Source organism: Pinus tabuliformis, chromosome 1_1 (genome assembly GCF_031772625.1).
Source record: "Pinus tabuliformis cultivar Carrire ecotype Pingquan chromosome 1_1, CPIR1, whole genome shotgun sequence".
Classification (NCBI taxonomy): Eukaryota; Viridiplantae; Streptophyta; class Pinopsida; order Pinales; family Pinaceae; genus Pinus; species Pinus tabuliformis.
The window spans coordinates 957,829,628-957,848,868 of record NC_142297.1 but is presented as its reverse complement, the minus strand read 5'-3'; the positions used below and the strand labels follow the sequence as shown (position 1 = coordinate 957,848,868).

The window sequence follows — 19,241 nt, the reverse complement described above, 5'->3', positions numbered from 1 at the left end:
CTTCAGATCCTTCCCCGGATCCCTTCTTGGATTTCTTCTTTGGGCAATTAGTAGCATAATGGCCCAACTCATGACAAAGAAAGCATCTCACCTTCGACTTGTCAACCTTCTTCCCATCATTGGAAGAATTGGATTCAGAAAGAGAACCCTTCTCCTTCCCCTTCTTCACCTTACTTGCTAAGGCACAGTTCTCCTCATCATGCATGGATGAAGAACTGTCTCTAGTGCTTCGTCTGATCTCCTCTTGCACAAGATCCGACCAAAGTCTCTCCTGTCCTGGAAATTTCTCCTGACCATTGATAGAGTCCTGATAGGAATGCCAACTCTTCGGAAGACCAAGGAGAGCCAAGCTCACCAAGTCCTCATCATCAATAGTCACCCCCACACTTCCCAGCTCATCCCGGCACTGGGTGAACTTCGTGAGATACTTGGGCATACTGTCTCCCTTCTCACATTTGATGTTTCTGAGTTTATCTTTGAGCGCCAGCTTCCTCTGATCGCTCTTTCTTTGGAATAGAACTGTCAACGCTTTCCACATAAAGTATGGAGAAGCCTTTCCATGCAGGCTGGACACAATGTGATCCTTCACGCCCTCCAACAGAATCCTTTGACACTTTTCTGTCTTCTTTTGCCAAGCATCAACTTGCGCAGTATCAGTAGGCTTTGGGACATCAGCCTCTATGAACTCCTTCAGCCCATTATCATCTAACACTGCCTCCATCCTGTCCTTCCATGCAATATAGTTCGAGCTGCCCTCAAGAGCATACTCCAATCGCAATCCGTTGAAAGACATTGCCACGTTGATACCAAGAAAACACTGCTGCAAATTCGAATTCCACCAGCTCCAAACTCAACCGCCTCTGATCTAGAATTCGTGAGAACAAAGTATTTCTCATACAGAGATTGACTGTATGGGCTTTTACCAGATATCTCACCTTCCAAAGGAAGGATGAATCCAGAGGCTACCTGACCCGATTATAGACTCTGCCTGAAGAAATAAAATGTAAACACTTTCTGAATAATAGATCTGATGATCAACAGCTCCGATACCATGTAAAAATTTTGAACAATATGACACTTATTCACAGAGATTATCCCGATAATACACTATTGCGGAATGCATGCTTAATACATAACCTCCTCTACGTTGATCATCAATTTAGCAGCATCAAAATAATGAAACATCAATCGCATGCACACATTAACACAGTATGTAACCCGAGGAAAGCTTACAGCTGAAAACCCCACACTATCTGTATATTATAATGATTGAGAACATGTAACAATACATAGTACAATACTCCTCACAAGTACTCAGTACTATCTCCACCTGTTACACACAAAACTAGCTCAGATCCGAACAAGTCATAGGTTCAAATCTCCTCCGCTGCTTTGCCTGCCTCCACTGCACAATCCAAAGTGAAAATCACGTGAGAACAAGCTACAATTGCCTTGATATTGGCCCACACTACGCAATCCTCATTGGCATTACTCAATCCATGCATGTGCAAATCTCATGCACAACTGATAGTCACAACTCACCCTTTCACTTACCTCTAACACCTGTCTCCGTTGAACTGTCCATGCACTGAGTTAACTGATGTATTCTTTAGTTTCTTTATGAGTTAATAATTAGTGAATTAATTAACAATCAATTCACACAACTCATCACTAGTGTATTCTTTAGTTAGACTAAATACAACTAGTTCAACTAAGTCAAACTGAACACAACTCCATCAACTCCACATCCAACTCCACATCCAACTCCACAGAACTCACATGCATGAGTTCTAACTAAAGTCCTCCATGCAATAGCTCAACTAACACATACGAAACCACGTGATTCCTTTTGTCAGCTGCATGTGCCACATCCGTAGCTCGAACTGAAGTGCTCCAAGAGAATAAGATAATGTTTAGAGTCCAAATATTACTAAGGGCTAATAATATTTGATTGTTTCTATTTTTAGCCTGGCAGTCTAAAAATAGACTCTGATCACTCCAATGTGAACCAAAAATAGAAGTCCATCTATTTTTCCCAACATGACCAATCATCCATAAACAGCATCCTGCAACTCATAGACCATGATCCATATGTCTAAAAATAGACATAATCTAAAAATAGACTTTGCGCCAAAAATAGCTTGCGGGCCCACTTAGTGAAGGCGACTCCTTTCCACTAAGCTCCATCATCTTGTTGCATTTTCAATAAGACCTTTGCCTTCTAGTTTTTCACACTAATGAATACACACAACGGTCGAAGCAATACCAATTCTATCATCCTTCAACTCACAATTTACTAACTTTTTGTTATAGTTAGGAAACAAATTTCTCGTGAGGTGCCCAATTAAATTTATTTCAACTTGGCCATTTAAAAAGGTACATTGACCAGCAAGGCCCTGGAGGAAATTAACATTAGCTAGTACACCAGGTGCTCTGAAACTTTGACGAGCAGCCCACCAATTTAACCCATGCTGCTACTCAGTTTCCTTCCCAGACTGATAGTTTAGTTATCATTGGATCATAAGGTACACTTATTGTATCCCTTTCTTTAATTCTTGTCTCAATTCCAACCTTTTTTGATATGGGTGAAGGGAAATATTTTTTAAGAGATCTAGCTTCTAGTAGGAAGCTTTTAGGAACATTCTCAGCATAAATGTGTGCCTCAAAGGTATGGCCTAACTGAAGAATTGGAGACTGATTCAATGGCAAGGTTTCTTCATTTTCAATTTGGATTTGCCACCTTGCAAAATCTAAATTATAACGGCCTACCGACATAGGCTCAAGATCACAACATGGCCTAGGTAATTGAGTATGCTTGACAAATTCTTGCAAGAAACTAGACTTGGTAATTCTTTCTTCTTTCAAGTAATCATCCATAAACTTATTTAATAGTGGTCTAGCTGTAACGTTCTCAATAGATTTATCAGGCTCTTCATTGTTATGTCTTGTATGGAGTCTAATGGCACCTTCACCGAAGCACCATATATCAACAATAGTTTTCAATAGGGATGTTTCTCCATTTCCACTTGGACTTGTCATCAACAAACGATCTACTTTAGGGACCACCAATGAGAGGCATTCAAATAGAGTCATAATGGACTGTAGTGTTTGCATTTTCACTTGTTTAATTTCCAAAATAAAATTATAAGAAGTATCTGCCCCATTGCATTTTGAAGCAGCCCCATAAGTCTGTTAAATCTTCAAAAAAATTATCTTTGTCCATTTTTTAGGCTAAAAGTCAATTGCACATGTCCAACCTTCTGACTGAGCCTTGCCATCATCTGGATGGAGTGCAGGATTACTATCAGGTCTCAAAGTTTCATTACTCTCATCATCACATGGTTGAATGTTGGAGTTTGGATGTTCTTCTATACCATCACTGCCTTTATCTTCTCTTGCAGTCTCATTATTCCCCAAGTCAGAAACTCCCATGCCAGGAATTTCGCCTATGTGAATTGCAGGCCTATATGTACCTCCATTTCACTAAAGGAAATGTTGGTGTGTTAATGGTGTACCCACCAACTTCACCTCACATTTTTCTTGAGAAAAACCAGTTCCAAGTACACTTTCAACATCTCTCCTCATGACCTCAAAGCGCTCAGCCTTGAGCTTCTTGTATTCTTCACTTCTACAATCCAATCTATCCCACAAATCATATGGCTTTGTTCCAAGGGTGTATATATGAAGTACATGCTTCCACCTAGGTGCTAAATTTGGACTTACCATACTCGCTATTGAAACGACCACAACATTTGGCTGAGCATCCACCCCTAGCTTCTAGTCATTTATAATAATGTGATGTAGTTCTAGGTCCTTTGGAATATCCCTTGCATCAAAACCAAGATGGAGATGCTTGAAAGAGTCACATTGGGCGTCTTTTGCACTTTTTCCTGATGGGTATTTGTCAATGCAACTATAGATAGAGATGCCTTACTAATGTCAACCTTATTTTCATTTACGAAAAGCCCACTTTTCAGCTTGACACCAACAACTTGACCACCTGGCTTATACCATTCTACAAACATATATACAATTTTTGTAGCTAGTGTACCATCGACTTTTAATCCTAAAGGTAGAAAACAAAGTAACTACTATCTTCAATCTCAAGATAGTACATGTCCTTCCCATGTATGACAAGAATTCCCACTGGTATGGAGTCCTTAATAATTCTTCCATTTTCACATTTATGGTTAATTTGGAAAGTCAGGGCAGTATAACATAGTGAAGCCAATCTCCCTTTGGAGAGACCTTTGTCTTCTAGCTGTTCACACTCACAAATACACACAGTAGTCAAAGAAACACCAATTCTAGCATCCTTCAACTCACAATTTACTAACTTTTCATTGTAGTTAGGAAACAAATTGCTTGTGAGGTGCCCAATGAAATTTGTTTAAACTTGGCCATTTAAAAAGGTACATTGACCAACAAGGACTTGGAATAAATTAACATTAGCTGGTACACCAGCAACCTAAAACTTTGACATGGAGTCCTCCAATTTAACCCATGTTGCTACTTGGTTTCCTTCCCAAGCTGATAGTTTAGTTATCATTGGATCATAAGGTACACTGACTGTATACCTTTCTTTAATTCTTGTCTCAATTCCAACCTTTGTTGATATGGGTGAAGGGAAGTATTTTTGAAGAGATCTAGATGCTAGTAGGAAACTTTTAGGAACATTCTCATCATAAATGTGAGCCTCAATGGTATGGTCTGACTAAGGAATTGGATACTGATTCAATGGCGAGGTTTCTTCATTTTGGATTTTCAACCTTACAAAATATGCATTATAACGGTCTACTGCCATATGCTCAAGATCACAACATGGCCTAAGTAACTGAGTATGCTTGACAACTTCTTCCAAAAAACTAGACTTCGTAAGGCTTTCTTCTTTCAAGTAATCATCCAGAAACGTATTTAATAGTGGCATAGATATAAATTTCTCAATAGATTTATCAGGCTCTTCATTGTTATGTCTTGTATGGAGTCTAATGGCACCTTCACCCAAGCACCATATATCAACAATAGTTTTCAATAAGGATGTTTCTCCATTTCCACTTGGACCTATCATCAACAAACGATCTCCTTTAGGGACCACCAATGACAGGCCTTCAAATAGAGTCATAGTGGATTGTAGAGTTTGCATTGTCACTTGTTTAATTTCCAATTTTTTTTATAAGAAGTATCTGCCCAATTTCATTCTAAAGCGGCCCCATAATACTATTTAATATTCAAAAAAAATATCTTTGGCCATTTTTTATGCTAAAAGTCAGTTGTACATGTCCAACCTTCTGACTGAGCCTTGCCATCATTGGATGGAGTGCAGGATTACTATCAGGTCTCAGAGTTTCATTACTCTCATCATCACATGGTTGAATATTGGAGTTTGTATGTTCTTATATACCATCACTTCCTTTATGATGATGATGATGATGATAGTGGTTAATGTCCACTGAGACCAAATTGGTCTATCGGACCTATAATTTTCTTAGTTTTTAATTGTCTGGCTCCTCGTCTTTCTTGGCGAGATTGGTGCTGTAGCTTTCCTTTTTTTTTTCTCTACAGTCTTCCAACTGCCTTTATCTTGCATCTCCTTCATCTCTTCTGGTTCTTGGGACATTGGTGTCTTAGCTTCGTGATCTATTGTGTTCATCATTTTGAAGATAGTCGGAGAAGAAGTTTGGTCTAGGAGATCTGCTTTGCTGTTAAATGAAGATTTATTTTGTGTGGTATTCGAATCCTCATAACTGTTGATGCTTGAGGGGTTGTCAAGTTCACTTTTTTGCCCTGCTTGTCTTGAGAGTTGTTTCTTTCTTGCCCGATTTCTTGTGATTCAAATTTTTCTCTAGAGTATTCTTCTTTTATAATAATGTGATGTAGCTCTAGGTCCTTTGGAATATCCCTTGCGTCAAAACCAAGATGGAGATGCTTGAAAGAGTCACATTGGAGCGTTTTTGCACTTTTCCTGATGTGTATCTGGAAATGCAATTGTAGATATAAATGTCTTACTAATGTCAACCCTTTTTTCATTTATGGAAAGCCCACTTGTCAGCTTGACACCAACAACTCGACCACCTGGCTAATACCATTCTGCAAACATATATATAATTTTTGTAGCTAGTGTACCATCGACTTTTAATCCTGGAGGTAGAAAACAAAGTAGATCCAACTAGCTACGTATAAATGGATATTTTAAATCTAAGGAGTCATACAAAACACATGGAAGAGACTTGCCCAAAGTATCCAAAACATGAGAAAGAGGATTGGCTTGGGATCCTCTGGATGAAAAGCCAGAAAACAGAGATGGCCCTGAGTCAAATTTATAGACTTTGATTGCAAATGAATGTGTTTCTCCTCCAAGTAAGTCATGACTTTCTGAAACCCAAACATCTTGCCCATATCTAGTCATAAGGATCATAGCACAAGGTCCTCCAATTCCACTTCCAAGTACCACAAAATCTGCCTTGGTCTTCCCTTCATCAAACATGTAATTCTGGTAACTTTGGTTGATTTGCTCAAGCAAGGATATTCTCAGGTAGGTATGCATTGAGTCAAAAATCATATCTAATGTAGTTTCTCTTTTCCCTGGTGATTCTGTGATAGACTTTGTAGCTAAGGTTTCCAATGACCTTCGGTCTAGCACTAGCCTCACTCCTTTCAGAAATGGATATGAGAAGGAATACTCCATATAATTGGCAGGTACTGTATAGGATCATAATGAGTGCATCTTGTCATCATTGAAAACTTCTAGAGGCCTTATGAAGGATTCGGTGAACTAAACCATAATTTTATGTTGAAATTTTCTTATATTGAAAACTTCTTGAGTGAATCTCGTCCCCTAAAAATAGGAATGATATCATCAAGATACTTTAGTCCATCTTCACAAGATTTGTGTCTATATTTTGTTTAACCTTTGATACGGACAACACCTCCTATCATGACATTGCCAGACTTAGTGGCGAGCTGGTCCTTTTTGTGAGGAAAACTTTTCATGGTCTTGCCAACTAGAACTTCATTTGATAAAGGTCCATATGTTTCTCCTAAGCCCAGTTTGGAAACCTTTGCACTTGCAACATAAATTGATACCTTTTTCCTACCATAAGGATTGAGTCACATGATTGTACAAAGACGAAGATTAACAACACAACTTTAATTATTGTTACAATGATTAGAGATGCCGATGAAAATAGTTCAAAGACTTCAACCCACTTTAAGATTTCAATAAAACCATCCCATGTCTTCTTGAATGCAAACTAGTAATGAGATTGCATGAATTGCAAATGCACATTTTGCAACTCAAATAATGTTGTTGAACAAAAATTCTCCATGCTGACATTTAAGAAATGAAAAAGGGATCATATGCTTTGAAAAATAATACATATAAGGAGGTTTCAAGGTATTTTGAAGTCCTGGTCTTTGGAGACAGTACTTAGGTGGTTGGCCATTCATAATAGCCCAATAGTAAAGGGTCAAAATAGGCATGTTGTTGGTCCTTTTATTATAAAAACTATCGTTGAAAATATTCTTAATCCACCTAAAAAGCTAAGTGCAAAGTACAATGAGCACTTAAGGATAAAGCTTTTCTAGCTAGCAACACTTTTGCTGAAGTATCTCCCCGATGATCCTATGGACCGAAAAAAGAAACTTGAAAATTTAGTGTTAAACTATCTCACTCAAGAGGAAAGTGCAAGCAAGTTGTGTGTCTTTGTTACTGTTTTCCAATATCTTCAGGCTCATGAAGTTCCTGTGAAAACCATACTTCACATATTTCTTGAGCTTTTAAGAATGTCCTAGCCAGATAGCAAGGGCATAGTTAACCGAGCTTTGGATATACTCATACTAGAACTATCACAAAGATTTCCCTTGGGAGAGAGAAAGATACCTCTAAGGATCCATTATATGAAGGAAATATTGGTTGAAGAGTGGCATTCAGTTGCTAATTTGGTTCACATTTTCCAACTTATTTTACAACATTCAAACCTGTTTTATAGCTATCAAGCCCAAATTGTGCCACAGATGCTAAATTATTTGTGTCACCTTGGACTGCGTCAAAACACTCCCACAAAGAATAGACATCTAGCTATAGATCTCTTTAGGCTTTTTGTTGCATGGGAAAAACAACATCAAGCAGAAGCAAAGGCAACATTAGATACAGAGGGGCATTTTCAGTCTATGGATAGGCCAATTTTGACTCTAGTTGTAGGAGGTTACATGATTAGAGTAATAGTATCTGCAAAGGGCCTTCCTAATTTTGGTATGATGTTCCTAGTTGTACTCTTAGACAAAACATTAGTACACCAGTATCAGTTGGTCAACGTGATGAAGAGTATGAACCAAATGTTGTAATGTAGGAAATAATCATTAGCTTTCTTATAAAGGTTGCCTTGTTTACAAAACCCAAAGATAAAGAAAACTCTGCAATACACATAGTGGCGTTCACACTGCTAGCATAGGCTTTGGAAAGGATACTTGGGAGTACACAACCTTTGGGGAAAAACAAAGATCCTTTAATAGTTCTTTTTCAGGGCCTTGATGTCATGAGTAAGGTTTTAGAAAAGCAGCCACATTTGTTTATTTGAAACAATGTTCAGTAGGTAACTCAACTACTAGAACCTTGTTTCAACAACAAGCTATTGAATATAGGGAAATAATTATGTACTTTGTTAAAAATGGTCTTTGATGCATTTCCATTAGATGTTATGAATACAATACTAGACATAAGAGTAATGCAACCCAATGTGGAGGAACTGATTCATAAAGATCTTGCAGTAGTTACTGATCATCAAATTTCACTTGAGATTAGCTTAGCTAATTCAATGGCACTTTGCAGTTTTTGTTATAAAAACACTAGTAGAGGGGAAAAAGAGTCTTATTGATTCCTTTTTGCTAACCTTGATTCATGTTCTTCCCATGAATGAAGATGAAACATATAATGATTGAGTCACATATAAGGATTGAGTCACATGATTGAGGACTCACATGATTGTACAAAGACGAAGATTAACAACACAACTGTATTGATTGTTACAATGATTAGAGATGCCAATGCAAATAGTTCAGAGACTTCAACCCACTTCAAGATTTCAAGAAAAACATCTCATGTCTTCTTGAACGCAAACTAGTAACCAGATTGCATGAATTGCAAATGCACATTTTGCAACTCAAAAAATGTTGTTGAACAAAAATTCTCCATGTTGACATTTAAGAAATGAAAAAGGGATCATACACTTTGAAAAATCCTACATATAAGGAGGTTTCAAGGTATTTGGAAGTCCTCTTCTTTGGAGACAGTACTTAGGTGGTTGGCCATTCATAACAACCCAATAGTAAAGGGTCAAAATGGGCATGTTGTTGGTCCTTCTATTATAAAAACTATCATTGAAAAGATGCTTCATCCACCTAAAAAGGTAAATGCAGAGTACAATGAGCACTTAAGGACATAATTTTTCCATCTAGCAATACTTTTGTTGAAGTATCTCCCCAATGATCTTGTGGACCGAAAAAAAGAACTTGAAAATTTAGTGGTAATTGTCTCACTCAAGAGGAAAGTGAAAGCAAGTCGTGTGTCTTTGTTACTGTTTTCCAATATCTTCAGGCTCATGAAGTTCCTGTGAAAACCATACTTCACATATTTCTTGAGCTTTTAAGAATGTCCTAGCCAGAGAGCAAGGGCACAGTTAACCGAGCTATAGATATGCTCATACTAAAACTATCACAAAGATTGTCCTTGGGAGAGAGAAAGATACTTGTAGGGATCCATTATATGAAGGAAATATTGGTTGAATAGTGGCATTCAATTGCTAATTTGGTTCACATTTTCTAGCTTATTTTACAACATTCAAACCTATTTTATAGCTATCAAGCCCAAATTGTGCCACAGATGCTAAATTATCTGTGTTGCCTTGGACTGCATCAAAACACTCCCACAAAGAATAGACATCTATATATAGAGCTCTTTAGGCTTGTTGTTGCATGGGAAAAACAACATCAAGCAGAAGCAAAGGCAGCATCAGATACAGAGGGGCATTTTCAGCCTATGGATAGGCCAATTTTGACTCTAGTTGCAGGAGGTTACATGATTAGAGTAACAGTACCTGCAAAACATCCATCTGATGCTTTAGGCTTTCCAAATTCCTTGACCAAGAGAGTTAAAACAGAAAGGGACCTTCCTAGTTTTGGTATGATGTCTCCTGGTGGTACTCTTAGACAAAATATTAGTACACCAGTATCAGTTGGTCAACGTGATGAAGAGTACAAACCAAATGTTGCAATGCAGGAAATAATCATTATATTTCTTATAAAGGTTTCCTTGTTTACAGAACCCAAAGATAAAGAAAACTATGCAATATACAAAGAGGTGTTCATACTGCTAGCATAGGCTTTGGAAAGGCTACTTGGGAGTTTACATCCTTTGGGGAAAAAAAGATCCTTCAATAGTTGTTTTACATGGTCTTGATGTCATGAGTAAGGTTTTAGAAAAGCAACCATGTTTGTCTATTTGAAACAATGTTCAGCATGTAACTCAACTATAAGAACCTTATTTCAATAGCAAGCTATTGAATATAGGAAAATGATTATGTACTTTGTTAAAATTGATCTTTGATGCATTTCCATTAGATTCTATGAATACAATACTAGACATAAGAGCAATGCAACCCAAGGTTGAGGAACTGATTCAAAAACATCTTGCAGTGGTTATTGCTCATTAGATTTCACTTGAGATTAGCTCAGCTAATTCAATGGCACTTTGTAGTTTCTGTTATAAAAACACTAGTAGAGGGGAAAAAGAGTCTTATTGATTCCTTTTTTCTAACCTTGATTCATGTTCTTCCCATGAATGAAGATGAAACTGAAGTTACATAAATTAAGGTAGCAGGGGCAAGAAAAAAATCACCTTATTTATCCATTAGAGAAGGAATTAAAAATCAAAAAAAAAGTCGTCGAATTGCAGAAGTCAAAATACCAATATATGGAAGATATCAGAAAATTCCTCTAGTACATCAAAGAAGGGGAACAAAGTGGGAAACAACAAGATTTTTCATTGCTTGAGGACAAGCAATGTCAAGAAGGAGGGAACAACAATGTTCCTGAGAAATTAGTTTTCCAAAGGATGAAATAGCCTATCGATCCCCGTAGGCTATAGTCCTCCATAAAGGGGGGAAACCCCAAAAATTCCCATTATTGGGCATGTTTTGGGGCAGCTAGGCAAAGAAACCCAAAATTGGGGCTTGGAGTAAAGTTTACTCAATCATTTTCAAAGAAGAGACCCCTCATTTTGGAGCATCATTGTGGATCAATTTATCTTTGTTTTTTTTTAGCCAGAGGCTCTGAGGGTTTTAAGAACCCTTCTCTCTTGTTAATTTTTGTGGTGAAATATTCCACCCTAGTTGGCATTCCTTTTCTTTTCTCCCTATTTAGGCACAAGGGTTTTTTCTAGTTAGATAGAAAAATTCTAGGGGTATTTATATTGGTTTATGAACTAGAAATAGATTGTTGAAGCATGGCCTAATGCCCTAACATAATGAAACCCTAATTTGTATTGAAATAAAAACTTGTACAAAACATTATCCCTAAGTGCAAACCCTAAGTTGATCTAAGCACATGTATACATGAATGAACTGTTGGCAAACCCTAAGTATGCTTGACCTAACATGGAAGAAACCCTAATGAACGAAGATCACATAGAAGCCCTAGTAAATGCTAACCCTTGTTTGAGCATACCCTAGCTTATTCATATGATGAAACCCTAGAGATGCCCATGATACCCTAAGCATGGAGATTGAAGTATATGATAAACCCTAGCTGCCAAATATGAAGCTCTAGAATACCCTAGGTGCCATATATAAAGTCCTAGATTATTTAAATGCATATGATGATGGTAATAAGTCCTAAATATATATAGATTAAAGCCCTTGCAAGCATAAAAATTGATATTACTATACATAAGAAAAAAAATTGGGAAAATTGTTGCATTAGTTTATAAAGGGCTTCATCCTCTCTCCAACAAATATTTCCTCATCCCCTAACCCTTTATCAATGTGGAAAAAATAAATTTTTAAAGTCAAAATCCAATGTTTCAAGCCTACCTGAGCCTACACATGTCGACCTCTTCACCCAACAATTGTGTCTCTTCATTGGTTGAAACAAGTATAAATAAAAGGTCAATACGCCTCATTTTGGCAAGCAATTCAGATCTGAGATAACAAGTGCAGAAGCAAACCTCTTTTAATCGAATTCTGGAGCAACATTTTCTGAGTTCTTTGTGAGATTTTGGAGGAATAATTTTCTGTGATATTTTTGTTTTGGACAAAGACTTCGGACTGTAAAATTCAGCCTGGAAGAGCTCAAATTTTGGCCTTTTGGAGTAGAGATAGTCTCTAAAATTTTGGCCTATTTCAGGCCTAAAATTTCGGCCCTATGGCCACTATAATTTTGGCCTAAGTGGTCTGCATTTTCAACCCAGTCACAGCCCTATAATCATAAATTCTACCTTTTAAAGACTTGAACCTAAACTTTTTACAACCCTCTACAACTTGACCTTGTTTAGAAAGGAATTGCAGTTTCGGACCCTGTGGAGGATTTGATTTTCAGACCTGTGAGAAGTATTCTTGGAGATCTTCAGACCAATGCATATCTGTTGAAATTTCGAACTTTAGTCTTTGTGTAATATTCGTCCTATGCAAACCTATATCTAATCTATGGACAGAACTTGCATCTAGACAAAGAAAATATATTGCAGACCTGTAGTATCTGCTAAGATCAAACCAATGTTTGTCTTGTGAGAAGGATCTTTTTGGTGCAAGTTTTCGTCCATGAGATAAGGCATAATTTTTTATCATTGGAACAAAACTTTTGGCCTAGTTGAAGGGCACTATTTTCAGCCTATAGTGATAGACCTCTCACCCTCTTGAAACAAACCTAAACCATAGCTCTACCCTAGGACAAGAACAAGCCTATTGACCTCTGTCTATAGGAGAATGAAAAACTCATTAAAGTAGTATTCTTGGCCTTGCAAGAATTGTTGAACTAGTCTATGTTGAAAGATCAGTGAAAAACAAGAGTTTGGCATCTTTGAAATAGACTAAAGGGTTCATTTGGAGCAACCTTGTGACATTTTGAAGCTAGTCCTTGTGATGCAGGAAAGTGTTCCCTCTGTGGACAGAGGCAACCCCTCTAGCCCTAGAGTGGGTCTAGTCACAAACAAGGACAAATCAACAATAGCTTTCCTTAAACAGTCATTCTTGGAGGCCTACCTCAACCAGTGGTTGATGGAGTTCCATTGCGCTGCTCCAGCTTCTGCTTCCTTCTCCTAATGAGTAATCAACCTGAAACAATGCAAAGGAAATACAACAAAGCACGTAACCGGAACAACAAATGATCTATTTACTCACAAAGTCAAGAAGTCATGAGCTATCAAGTACATTACATACAAGACATAGGAAAACATCATTGATTGCATTAATTATGAAACAAGAGTAAGCTTACAACCAAAGTCTTGACGTCACAAGCCTTCTCAGGAGGGATCCAGCCAGCATATTCCTCAACCATTCACTCTTGAAGATGGATCTCCCAATACACAAGTCTCTCTCACTCACAAGTTTTACACAAGATTAAAGGCACTTCACAACCTTCCTCAAGCTATCAAAAATCCCACATTTTTCACACTCACACCAGCTATCTAGCAAACTCACAAGCACTAACAGTACTATCAACAACCACTCCAAAGACTAAGGATTCCAAACTAGCAGCACATAGCAATGGTGAGAGTTTAAATAGGAGAAGGAGTCTCCATGAAAGGTGGGAAGATGAGCTTATCTCCAAGGAAGGTAGCACAAATGACAGAAAAACCATGCCAGAGAAAGGAGGGCAACATAAACTAGGCCAACAACCAGGTCTGGAGTCATCTAGAAGGCTGACTGTTGTAACAAATTCACCCAAACTGGATCATCGCGGGAACATAACTGGTCTGTCGCGCTGACATCGCTATTGCATAATGGAGCTAGTCAGGTCATCGCGGAAGGTTACAAGAGAGAGTTTCGTTGGCACACAAAATTGGACCATCGCGGGAATCACACGTACTTCCGCGATGGCAACACTTGTCGACTGTTTTGGAGCACCCTTCAGCGCGTTTATTTTGGCCAACAGACGCGATGAGGCAGAAACCTTTGGAAAAGTGGGTCATTTGGCAGCATCAAAGAGCATTTGTCTAATATGAGCATGTATGACTTGGGCACATGACACAGTAGGAAGACTGGAGTGAAGACAATGACAAATTACTGTGTAACAGATGCCCCCTAAAGTATGAAGCCCGAGAGAGAGGGAGGGGTGAAATGCTTTACGAAACTGACTGAGCTGGAACACCATCTGGAAGAACTTGCACGCAAGTACAACTGATATCTCTGATGATGAATTACATGTAGTCTAGGCATGGGCGCAGCCATCCAGAAGACATACGAAATAGGTCTGTGGTATGGACGCAGCCATCTAGCTAATAAGACCATTATGATGATAAAGGTATGGTCGCAACCATCCATGAAGACTCAAGCATGGTCACAGCCATCCATGAATGAGTCATGTAATTATAAACCAATCCACACAGCCCGAACATGTGTAATCTGAGTTCGAGGTCTTAAACCCATCCGATCATAGTACAAATCCTAACATGCGAATAGATGTGCTGAGGTCGAGCATGATAGAATATCGCTTGATTACCGGTCAATGATGAAAACCGTTAACAAGCATGAGAGAAACCACCAATAATGCCAATGGTCCTCAAGATACTATCTAGCACAATCCACGAAGTGTGAAAAAGGAGCTGAAGTCGAACACTCGTGGAATCACCCAATCGACGACCAATGATGAAAGTCGACCATCAGGTGCGAAGAACTTTCCATTGAGGCATGCAAGCTCCAAGGTACCAAAAGGGATCTCTAGGTCAATCTCCTGGATAATGAGCTGATGTCGATAGGATATAACCCATCGTAGGAGGGCCATAATGTTTCCCCCATCAATGACACGAGATAAGGAACAAGTGGTAGATGGCGAAACAGAGTATCAGAGGAAAAGACGAGGGTGTAAACTGCAGAAGGATTATACTCTTGAACATGTTGGCGACACGACTTCGGAGGGGGGTGGTAGCATTCAGGCACCAAGGGATCAGAGGCTCGATGGAGATGACATGAATCGAATGGAATGAGGCTAGAATGATAACCAAAACCTGCGGAAGGCCAAATGACGATGTATGGATGTCCCAACCCGACAAGAAGCAAAAGTGTCGATGTTCAAGAGTGACTAGTTGCCATAGACAATCAATGATAAACCTGCTGTTGAGCCCAACCTAGTAATAATTTAACAAGCCCTAGGAAGGAGAAGCTCGAGTCTCGTCATGGTGACGAGTCCAATGTCGTCAGGGTTTAACGAGTCCGACATAGGTAAAACTCGGAGTCTTTTTCATGTTTAGAGAGTTTGAAAAAGACACGGAAAAGAAAACTCCAGGGGGGGTCCTTTTTCGTAGAGTTGTGTCTCTCGAGCTCGAAAAAGTATAAAATGATACTCGAAAGAACCACCTGACCATTACGATCGAGGAGTACTTTTCGTAGCTAGTGACCTCGACTCGAAAAAGTAGAAAAGCAATCGAAGACACGTCGTTTTGTAACCAATATCGAACCTGGAACGACAAAGGCCCGGCAATCTTTTGTGTTTACACGGTTGGAAAAGAGCTTAAAGCAGACCGCCTCTTATTTCTTTTAACGAGTCAAGAGGGAAAACTCAGCAATCTTTTCGTTTTTAAGCAGTCAGAAAAGAGTTGAAAGTATACCTCCATTTTTATTTTCTTTAACTAGTCAAAAAGGGAAAAATACTCAGCAATCTTTTCATCTTTTACGAGTCAGAAAAGAACTTAAAGGAGACTCGTCCTAGAGGAACGAGTCGTATAAAGGGTAGCAACTGGTTCTAGCAATGGTGGAACTGCTCAAAACATGTAATGGTCAAGAGGCTGGCTAATAAAACCACTCATCGGTGTGGTTCCTCAGGAAAGGATAAACAATCAAGTGAAGGCATATGATCGGCCAAAGAGATGGTGGCGATGGAATGAAACAACCAAGGCTCATCTCGCAGAAATTAGCGGATAAATGGAAATCACGAGATCTAAATCAGGTATGGGTTCATTTTTACACAAGCTTGAACCATGGAGAACTCTGCTTGGATTCGGTTTCATGTTTACATAAGCTTGAAATGAAAAACTATGCTTGTTATAAGTTCCCATGCCCCCAGCATAATGACGCAAATCGAGCTACATGCCCCCCAAGCTTCATTGGATTCAACGAGGTGGATGGAATGAAGGTTCACATTCGAGATCTTGGAAAGACTCGACTTGGATTTTACGAGATCTTAATCAAAGACTCGATTTGGACAGGGAGTTGTTTCATTTTTTAATGAGGTTGACATAGTAAAAGAACTATCCTCATAACTCTTGTTTCATTTTTTAATGAGGTTGACATAAGATCAAGAAACTATCCTCAAGCACCTTGTTTCATTTTTTAACGAGGTCAACACAAGAAAAGAACTATCCTCAGGCACCTGTTCATGGGCCACACGAGAACATGGCTCCCAAGAGGTCTTCGCGAGATGGAAGAAACGCACTCTCGGAGGAATACATGTCATGAGGCACTAATGACAGATCGGGTTCCAATGCCCCCAATACATAATGTACGAGACCATCTGCATGATCATCAGCAGAGGTGGAGACTAAACAGGTAGCCACATAATTGACCTGTAGCAAAGAAGGTGCTACTTGCGAGCAAGAACCGAGAGGGGATGACAGCTGCGGAGGAGGCACTGGGGGACTAAAGAACGATAATTGATCGATGGTCACCATTCTTCCATCGTGTGGAAAACAAGCCACATGGAAAAGTGAAGAGACGAGGGCCCCCATGGCATAAATATAGTCACGACCAAAGAGAAGACTGAAATTCGCACCTCGGACAACCATGACGTCTATATAGACGGTTTTGCCCCCCAAAGTAACAGGAAATTTTGGGAGGATCCCAATAGGTTGACAGGGTTCTCCATCGAATGCCAACAGATTCTGTGTAACCAGCACAAGTTGTGGGGAGCCCAAAGCTTTCCAAGTAGTGGAAGGCATAAGACTGACAGACGCACCCTCATCCAAGACAGTGCCAAGTACTGCCTTATCATAGGCGTGTACTGTAATCTCGAAAGGCACATAGGATGGAAGGCGGAAAGCAGTCAAGTGACTCCAGTCGAAAGTAACGGCGAAACTACTTGGTGGGGGAATCGTATGATTACCCCCATGCTCTGCAGGAACCGAAGGAGGACTCCCTAGATCAGCTAGGAGAGGAGAGTTGTTTTCGAACGCAGGAGAATCTGATGAGACGAGAAGAACATGAGCATGATGCTCTTCCGAAATAGAGTGATCAACAGGTGGTGAACCCAAGTCGACACTCTCTCCAACCAATGGTTGGTCTGGAACAGGCTTAGCACAGCCAGGCTCGGAAAGAGGAGGATGGACAAGAGAAGAATCTAAGTCAATCTCTTTGTCAATGGAGGGAGGGTCTGAAGAGAGCCTTTGATAACCAACGGGAAGTTGGGGTGAAGAAGTTGTAAGACTTTCCAAAACGGCGGAAGCTTTATCCATGAGTGGACAAAGGTGAAGGGGATGGTTGCCTTCACACAGTCTACAGGGGAATCGAATCTTCCCTTCCTTCTTATGGTTGCCAGTTGTTAGGATAGCATCATCATGAGCTTCAGAGGATGATGAGGGACGAGCCGGATCATGAGACCATACTTCTAAGATCCTAGGAATGCCAGGACAATCACAAAGAAGATGGTCACCCTTGCACAATTTACAAGGAAACTTAACCTTCCGTAGAGGAGCAGAAGGTGTTCCAACCTGAGATGGACTTGGAGCAGTAACTACACAGGGGGCCTTGCATTTATCGGACTTCTTCTTCTTCGTCATCTTCTTCTTCTTCTTAGTCTCCTCGTTACTAGATATGGAGCTTTCACCAGGCGAAGGAGGAGAGGAGGAAGAAACCGGAGAAGAAGGCGTTGGCTCAACCTTGGAATCATCGTGTCGTGGTTCGGATGAAGAAGACGGTGGAACAGGAGTCATGACACTCGGGACCACCGAGGTTGAAAATAACCATACAGGCAAACCAATGGTTAACCCAGGCAAAGACAATGTTGCCATATACGGAGCACCGGCATTTCCAAAAGAAGGAAATGGACCAGGATTTCCATCTGGGGGAAGACCTTGGCCGGTAGACTCGGGGGAGGTTGCCATCGGGAACGAACCTGAAGAACACTCTTCTCACAACCAAGAACTCGAACTATTACCAGGAATATTTCGTGGGCAGTAAATTTTATGACACAGGAACAAAACTTGACCTTTTCATGTTTCAAGAGTCGAGAAAAGGACGAAAAGGTGACTCTATCTCTTTTGAGGTTTAATGAGCCTGAAAGGACAAGTGCTCAGATGGACCTTTTCTTTTAGGGAGTCCAAAAAGGAACGAAAGTGACTACTCTGGAGAACTAGGCAAAAGGTTTACCAGACAAATCCGTAAAACTTCATATACACCTTGGCAGTCATATGAAAACCAAGGACTTTCCGTATGGCAGTCAATCTTCCTTAATGTTGTGTTCGGTGTGTTACGGCTTGTAAGGCGGCAAACACTGCTTCTTATGGATAAAGGATTGATAACCTAGTGGGGTCTCCCAGCATATACTCGACGGTACATGGGAGCAAAAATCTGTGCTAGACCAATATTGAGTCACAAAAGGAGGAATCACCCAACCTTGAGTGGAAACAAAAGTGACTAGGTTTAATGACGTCGGAGCACATCTCTAGCCTAGACCTCTAAATGTGTGCATTATGTTCCAATGCATTGCTAGATTTATTCAGTTCATTTTTAAGTTGATCTTGAATTATGTTTCAGTTTTCAGGCCTTACTGTATGTATATAACAGAACCTAGGATGCAGCTAGAATGAATGAAATATCCTTTTTCTTCGATGAACACCTACCTATGGGAGGGTAGAGAGATCATTCCCAAACCAAGAAAACCAAGGCAACAAAACAGTCACTCAATGCAAACAGACATCAATTCCTAAAGTGCACGGATACTACTAATGAGAGATTTTAATCATTCACTTTTCAATATGCAACTTGAAATGAAAATTCACTTTCACTTTCGCATGCCAAATGAAATGCAATCTTTTTTATTTT

The 19,241-nt window shown here is 39.5% G+C and overlaps 1 pseudogene; it reads right to left on the bottom strand.

The window, feature by feature from the left end:
* Positions 1-3,231: 3,231 nt before the first annotated feature.
* The window catches only part of LOC149217668 (double-stranded RNA-binding protein 2 pseudogene), a 53,217-nt pseudogene continuing 37,207 nt past the window's right edge, over positions 3,232-19,241 (bottom strand).